Genomic DNA, 8,548 nt, shown 5'->3' on the forward strand with positions numbered 1-8,548 from the left:
TAGCTAGGTGTGATGGAAAATAATAGAAGAATAAACAAACATTGAAAGCAGTACGATTGTTAGAACACAAACATCATTTGGAAGATTCTTCTTCTTATGCATGCACTTACCCGTAGATCATGTAACAAAACATACTGCATTTACGCCTGCGTTGGCATCTTTCACGATTTACTTAACCACTTTTCTATTCACATTTAATAATTTTCGCATCTACCGGCACCAATCCTTCCCATATGAAATTTGCATTCGTTCTGGCGATGAGTTTCGAACGATCACCACACAGCGCGAGAGTGAAGAACACAAAGTAAATGGCACTATGTACAAGTGTTGATCATATGGACAAAATAGAGTATAATGGTATTTATTTTACTTCAAATGAATTGATTTTATTCTGATTTACAATTCAAATATTGTTATCAGCCTAGTTGTGAACGTTTATAATTTTGATGAAGTGAAATCATCATTACCAGATAAATGAAACGACAATCCACGCATTTTGACCGTATCGAATTATGATCGTCTTTACACATAGTGTCATCTCTTGCGCATCAGGGTCTCACGCTCAGAGCAAAAATTCTCGCAACTTCGCAACGGCGGGAGCGTTCAGCTGTGGAGGGCTGGAGGAGTGCGAGTGTGTGTCTCATGCACACAGTGAAATTTTGGTCAACACCTCGATGGTGGGAGCGTTTTTCCATGGGATGGGGTAGTGGAGTGCGAGTGTGTCGCATGATTCCTTTAAAACTAAGGCCAGGGGTAGCGAGAGGCATCAAAATGAGTTACTCTTTGCCAAGCGGGTTGTAGCGAAAGACGATGGCATCATTTCCAGCTGTCATTTATTTGGCTTTGGTGTTTGACGAAAGAACAAAATAAATGTTGTGCTCTATTGTTTTGCGAAAATTTGTTGATTTTTTTTCAGTAAAATGGCTACACAACCAATGAAGAGGAGCAGAAAAGTTATTTCTCGACGGAACAAGAAGCTTGCAGCTATGTCGACGGAGTATGATCGGCAGAATATGTTGGGTGATGATGATGCGGGAACAAGCGGAGTGGGGCACCGTAATATCGATGAGTTTTACTACATTAATTATTAATATATTACGTATTCGTTTGGGTATGTTGTTTGTTAGGAGCAGTGAGTGAGTGTGTGAGTGAAATTTCCAAGTGCTTCTTTGTTCTAGTTATCTATAATGATAAAGAATATTTCCGATTCCTAATGTTATTATAATGGTAGCAAAATGACGACCGAAGTGTACCGGCCGGTACCGAATGTACCAATGTATTTTGTTGAAGAAATATTCTACAGATAATGTTCCATCTGTGTTATTTTAAAGAATAAATGTGTATTTACCATTCGTGTGTGCGACAATTTCATTGTTATTTTGTAAACAAATTTGTTTACAAAAGTTATTTTGTGTGATGTGTTCTTAAATAACAACGATAAAGTGTTTATATTTTCTTTGCTGTAGTATGGTCCAGGACTATGAAAATACTATGATAACATTTGGTCAATCGAACTCATTCGGATTGTTCTATTCGAAAAAAAAAAAAACGAAACATTTTACCAGCAACAACAACGATGAACACAATGAAAATAATATGCCATTTATACTTTATTTTATCTTGTAGGTTTAACATCCCAGTACGATGATCCATAATACGATGCAGAAGTGCATTATGGGAACATCGTCTCACAACAGCGATACCGATAACATCAGTGATCGTTCTTCTGAAAGCGAAACCGACGCCGTGGCTGAAGGGTCCACAACTGCTCACAACTGCAACAACCATAGCGATATTGGTGAATGTTTGCGAACTTGGGCAGTTGTACATAATCAGCCACTCTCGTCGGTAAATGAAATTTTAGCTATTTTGGAAATATGGACAGATTTACTTCTTCCCAAGGATTCTCGCACGCTATTGAAAACGCCAAAAACCATCGGGGAAGAGATACAATCGATAGCGGGCGGCGAATTTTGGTACAAAGGAATAGAAAATAATCTCGTCAATTATTTTAAGAAAGTTTTGAAAATAATTTAGCCTAAACAGTGTCTGGTAAATGTGTGTATTTTAATTGTATTTCGATTTTTTCATTCTCATTCATTTAGGTCAACTGTTCCATCAATCGACGAATTATCGATACAGGTATCCACCGACGGACTCCCTCTTCATAGAGGTGAACCTACACAGCTCTGGCCCATCCTTATGAAGATTGTAGAACTGCCCTCAGCCCCAATTATGATGATCGCAGTGTTTTGTGGACCAGCAAAACCAACCAGTCTGGAAGTATTTTTAAGACAGTTTGTAGAGCTCGATAAAATTCTCGATCCAAGCTATTATTGCAGATTCTCCTGCGCGGGCTTTCCTTAAAGGTATGTAAACATACAACTATTGCTTTGTGTACATATTATTTGAAGCTTGTGTAATGCTAATTATGTTTGTGTTTTGCAGCAACAACCTACTTCAATGGATACCACGGTTGTATGAGGTGTGCCTGTGTTGGGGAATATTATAAACCTGGAAAAAAAATATTTTCGACTCTGTTGGCGCTCCTCTACGAACGCACCATGGATTGTCCGGGTCATCACCAGGAATGGCGTTCACCCCTGGAAGACCTTGATGATTTTGATATGGTGGATAAATTACCGACTAGTTGTGGGTTGCACTTATGCGATGAGGGTGCGACTCGCCGACACTTGTGCGGTCTTATAGGTGGTAAGTATGAAAATATTCCTACCTGGTCCAAGGGTCAAAAGCAAGCGATATCTGAATTTCTTATCAGCGTACAACTTCCCTCTGAGATTCATCGCAAACTCAGAGGGCTGAATGTAATTCGATATTGGAAGGGTACGGAATTCAGATTTTACTTGCTATAGGTAAGTCCCGTGTTAATGGAAGATGTTTTGCCTGAGAAAGCCTATTGCCATTTTCTGCTGTATTTCTGCGGAGTAACAATATTTTCCTCCTCATTCCATCGACGTCATTGGGAACGTGCCGCTGAATTCCTTAACAGTTTTGTCAAAGATTACGGAAAGATTTATGGCCGTGGCGAGCTGACAAGCAATGTCCATAATATTCAGCATATAGCACGAGACTGTTTTAATTACGGACCGTTGCATAAGCATTCTACTTATGACTACGAGAATTATTTGCAAATTTTAAAACGCTCGTCCCGTTCAGGCTTTAGATGTAGCGTCCAAGTTGCAGCACGTTATGAAGAACGTTCCGCAACCGAAGTAGCTGCTGCAAGCAAAAAACGCAAATTTCCCCATTTAACTAGAAATGGTAAAGGTATCTTTTTAGAGTCAAACTTTCTTTTAAGCCCTTTGCCAAGAGACCAATGGCTTCTATCAAAGGGTAATGGTATTATTAAATTTTTAGGAGTTGAAAAGAGTAATGGATGTTTTATAGTATCTGGAAAACAATTTGAATGCAGCTCCAGCTTGTTTTCATTTGCTTTGCGTGCGGATGATCCAGAATCGGTATTTTCATCTTTAGACATTCTTATTCATAAAGTTGATGCAAATGTTCAGACGTGTGACGTAAACATTTCTCTGTTAGATATTAGATGTAAACTTGTAGCTGTCTATCCTCCATCAAAACCTGGCACAGTTGTTTTTCCCCTCTTTTGCATACCCTCCAGTTGGATTAAAATTCATTAACACGTATTCACTAACATTATACTTTAAGAATCATTCTGTAGCTAACCACTTATTTGCTCGTAGTTGTAGTTTGTTTGTAGTTTTGTTGGTATTTTTAGTTATGATGATAAAAAATAGAATGTGTATGCAAAAGCGTTTGAAACCATTTGTGTTCATAAAACGTGTTATTTTTAGTGCAATGCTGTTTAAGTATTGCCTAGGAAATTCTTCATGAACTATTATCAAACGCTTTTGCATGGGAAAGCGGTGGGTCTTATCATCGTAATTATTTAATATCATATTATTCCTGATGCATGGTAGATGTTGTTTGTAGCAATTAAAATTCTTACTTGCAAAAAAACTACATGGTAATGCTTGTTTCATTAATTTAATTAATTTACTGCATGTCTCATGTTTTGAAATTTTATTTTTGCGATTTTTCTCTTCAATAAACTTCACATAGTTTATACGTCTTTTATAAAATTATCTTAAATATTTCGTCAAAGTAGAGTCTACATATTGCTAGTGAGTGTAAAAGATAAGGAAGGGTTTAGATTTAAATAAAGAATAATAATAACTCATTTATTAATTCTATTATTGCGTGTATGATAAATTTTACTAGAGCTCTTGATTTTTCCTTTGCAGTTTTGCAAGCTGCTTTGAGCGTTATCTAACTTGTTTTTAAGAAAACGTTCTACGTCGTCAATATTAACAGCAAAAATATCGTCCTCTCCTATTCTCTTAAATAATTTTATTACATTTACATTTTGATTCATTGGAATCTTTGGTCCATTTTTGCCCCCGCCACGCCAGCTGCACTGCACAACTAATTCTTTAGCAAATAATAATATAAAACTATTGTGCATTCGACCTTTGGCATCATTTGTCTTGGTTTGAATTCTTTGTGTTAACTGGTAACAAATATTTTGAAAATATGTGTCTTCAGCCAACTGATCATTAAAAGATTTCAGTTCTGCAGCGGTTGTAAGGCGAGGTATTTGAATTGGTATATTTTCCTGATCCATTGCTTCGGTGAATTTTCTTCGATGGTCTGTGCGATACTCCATTTCGGCCCAAACACCTGCTATAGACGTGTTAATGTTGGACAATTTTTTAAGGGTTGTTCTCTTAAACTCTGCATCACTTATCTCCATTGCTGAAGATCCATGTCGTGCCGAAATTTCAATTTCGCCGAATGGTGTTTGTTGCAGAGCTTCAGAAGCAACAGATGGTATTGCAGGGCTATACGTATATCTTGGTTTCCCGGTTGATGACTGGGCCAGGTGTTGTTGTACTGCTGAGATAATCACTGGTTGTTTTTTGGCATTTTCATTTTCAGGATCTGCAGCAAGGCTTGCGACATGGATACTGGACGAAGTTGAGTTTTGCGGTCCAGATGATTTGGTTTTCTTTGATGTTCCAGGAAGCAATAAGGATGATGCCGAAATGATGCTGGATGAGGATGTTGGTGGTCGGACGAGCTTTACTGGAGTGTTCACGGTGAGGACTGGCCGACACATTTGTTCGGTTTTAATAATCATTGGCTTATTGGTTGGTTTGATATTTTTAGGAAGCATTGATGATGATGCCGAGAGGATGCGAGATGATGATGCTGATGTTGATAACTGTACCAGTTTTGCTGGGGCATTAACGCTGGGGATTTGCCGTTGGTCGGCAAATTTGATCAGATTTGATAATTACTGGTCTATTTGCCTGTTTTGCACTTTCAGGAGCTGATGACGGTGATGCCGAAAGGACGCGGGGCGAGGATGCTGATGATTGCACGAGCTTCGCTGGGGCATTCACGTGAAGGACTGGTCGGCAAATTCGTTCAGATTTAATAATCACTGGTCTATTTGCCTGTTTTGCACTTTCAGGAGCTGATGACGGTGATGCCGAAAGGACGCGGGGCGAGGATGCTGATGATTGCACGAGCTTCGCTGGGGCATTCACGTTAAGGACTGGTCGGCAAATTCGTTCAGATTTAATAATCACTGGTCTATTTGCCTGTTTTGCACTTTCAGGAGCTGATGACGGTGATGCCGAAAGGACGCGGGGCGAGGATGCTGATGATTGCACGAGCTTCGCTGGGGCATTCACGTTAAGGACTGGTCGGCAAATTCGTTCAGATTTAATAATCACTGGTCTATTTGCCTGTTTCGCAGTGCAAGGAGCTGATGACGGTGATGCCGAAAGGACGCGGGGCGAGGATGCGATGGCTGACGATTGAACCAGGTTCACAGGGGCATTCACAGTGAGGAGTGGTCGGCCCATTTGTCCCGATTTTATAAGCACTGGCTTGTTGTTTTGATTCACAGTGCCAGGAGCCGATAATGGAGATGCCGAAAGGACGCAGGATGATTTTTTTGACCATTGCACGAGCTTCACAGGGGCATTCACGGTAAGTACTGGCCGGCACATTTGTTCGGTTTCGATAATCACCGGGTTATTGGTTTGTTGTACATTTTCAGGAAGGAATAATGGTGATGTAGATATGGATGTCTTTAATGGTACGAGGGTCGCTGGTACTACCGATGCCTGCGCTTTTACGCTGAGATCTGAAAATGATGCCATCGGTGCCGTTATCGTTTTATACACGTTGTTTGAAGCCATTTCGCGAAACGTATCCTAAATGAACATTTTGTTTATTTAGTGAACCATTTGATTTCAATTTATCCTAATTAATAGGTACCTTTTTTTGTTTTGAAGAAAATCCGAGAGAAATAATGAATAGAAATAGAGAGAAATAATAATAGAAATAACAAATTTTAGATTTCAGCTTATGAAGCATCACCGAACAATTTGGTTTTGTTTTGTTTTTTTCATTTGACGTTTCGATGACGACAATTGGAAATGACAGGAGAGAGCAAAGCACAGTGGTCGGTTTTCATGAAATTGTACTAAAATTTCCCTTAAACTGGTTCAGTTTAAGGTAAGTTTAAGGCTCCAGTTTAAGGGAATTTGCTCGAATTCCCGATTATTCGTGCTCGAAAATGTCAATTGGGATCGTTTCACAATATTTCATTCATCGAAAATCCGAGCTACAAAACTGCTCGATTTTGTCGTGCGGGATTTCTGCTCGCTTTTTCGATCGCTTTTAGCGGAAAACGATCGAAAATCCGAGCTACAAAACTGCTCGATTTTGTCGTGCGGGATATGATCATACCTATACATTTATGGAATCACAAAACATACAACTTCAGTACATGGTTATAAGGTGATGCCAACCTCCTTAGGAGATTCAGGATTCGGAATGTTTGAAGATTCAATCCCTAGAATGATTTAATCGGATCAGATTCCGTTTTTAAGATTTGTATCCCTTGAGGTGATCACACCTACGGCCGCAGTGACAAAAATACGCTACGTTTTTGTGGCCTGCACTGTGCTTCAGTATTCACACATCATGACGTTAGACGCGTGTTCAATCAATGGCGCAATAGCTAGCCAAAAGAAATGCTCTAGATAAGAACGAAGGATTAGGTTATATTAGATTACATGAGATAAGATTAGATTAGATTAGATAAGAGTAGGATTGATAAGAGATTCTCCGACCGCCAAACCGAACAGACGGGCACTAATAAATGTTGTTTCGTATCTGAACACCGGGGAACGATTGGGATTGGGATTCGATTGCGATTTGTTTGCGATTGGGATTTGTTTGCGATTCGATTTGGATTTGGACTGGGATTGCTGTTCGATTGGGATTGGGATTGTGATTCGGATAGGAATAGCCATTAATATTCTGATTCGGATACTTGGATTACGATTGAGATTGAGACTCTGTTTGGGAATGGCATTCTTATAGGGTTTGCGTCAAGTATGAACATGACAAGGTGAAGTTGTTCACCAAATGTTGCATATTAATGTTTTATATTCATTAAAAGAAAAATGCGTTCCAACTGCTTTAACAACTTGTCCAACGTCATTGGAAGCGGTGGAAGACGGACTTGCGGACTCGATTTTCAGGAACATCCAAGAGATCGTCGTGAGGAAGGGCCAACAATGCTGTCCTAATGAGGCAGTGACCCGGTGATAAAACATCCAACTCTAAAGGGTCCTCTGATAATGGAGTCAATGGGCGACTATTCATTTGTCCCTCGATCTGCACCAACACGGTCGTCATTCTAGCAAACGATAAACGTTGTAGGCGTAAGAGTTTTTGCAGAGTACGTTTGGATAAAGCAGGAGACCTCTGCGAGAGACGTTTCTACGAAAAGCTGTTAGGAAAGCCGGTGTGGATAGATCTTCTAGTAGCAAAATTTTGGAACTAGATCTTGACATGCTTACTTCCTTGTCCATTGGAAAGGTGTTTCCTTCTTCACGAGCAAGCTGATGTAACTCGAGAGTGGCTAAAACTGATGAAGGTGATAGCCCGAAAGTGACTCGCTGAAGTTCTAATGTTTTTATCCGTTCTGTGGGATCACTCCTTCACAAATTTCGTTGCATCGGAGTATCATCTGGGTGGACTATTACTTGTAAATATATTTTTTTATATCAGACGTCATGGCAATTAGGTGGAATTGTAGCAAAAGATTCAATAATGTTTCTTGAATAACTGGTCCCTTCAACAGAACATCATTTAAAGAGTAGCCGCTTGACGTCTTTGCCGATCCATCAAAAACCGGATCGCTAATGCTCGACTCTTTCAAGACAGGGTGATGAGGTAGTTTAATGCGATGAGCGTACAATTGTACATCGAGTACCGTCGTGGTAGGTCAGTTTTTACTGATATGAGCCGAGGTGGAATAATGCTTCGTTCGAGCGGACTTTTCGACACTTGATCGTCCAGGCGATCTTAGAAACCCAGAAGGGGTTTCCCTTACAAGAAACGTTGGAGTTTAGAAGCCTTACCTTGGGAAGGGGGACATAACTAAACTCTTGAAATAGTTTGGAAGGCGAAGTTTTTAAGC

General features: G+C 39.7%; 1 long non-coding RNA gene and 1 pseudogene across 2 annotated transcripts; both read left to right on the forward strand.

The window, feature by feature from the left end:
* Nucleotides 1–793: 793 nt before the first annotated feature.
* LOC133390957 (uncharacterized) lies at nucleotides 794–4,312 on the forward strand (annotated as a pseudogene).
* Nucleotides 4,313–4,360: 48 nt separating this feature from the next.
* On the forward strand, nucleotides 4,361–6,404 carry LOC133391681 (uncharacterized). Of its 2 annotated transcripts, XR_009765153.1 has the most exons (4): nucleotides 4,361–5,138; nucleotides 5,209–5,892; nucleotides 5,957–6,039; nucleotides 6,110–6,404. It is a non-coding gene; the product is annotated as an uncharacterized LOC133391681 (long non-coding RNA). The 2 variants fall into 2 exon arrangements; XR_009765152.1 differs by lacking the exons at nucleotides 4,361–5,138; nucleotides 5,209–5,892 and having other exon boundaries at nucleotides 5,900–6,039.
* The last annotated feature ends 2,144 nt before the right edge of the window (nucleotides 6,405–8,548 follow it).

This window comes from Anopheles gambiae, chromosome 2, assembly GCF_943734735.2.
Source record: "Anopheles gambiae chromosome 2, idAnoGambNW_F1_1, whole genome shotgun sequence".
In the NCBI taxonomy this organism is placed as follows: Eukaryota; Metazoa; Arthropoda; class Insecta; order Diptera; family Culicidae; genus Anopheles; species Anopheles gambiae.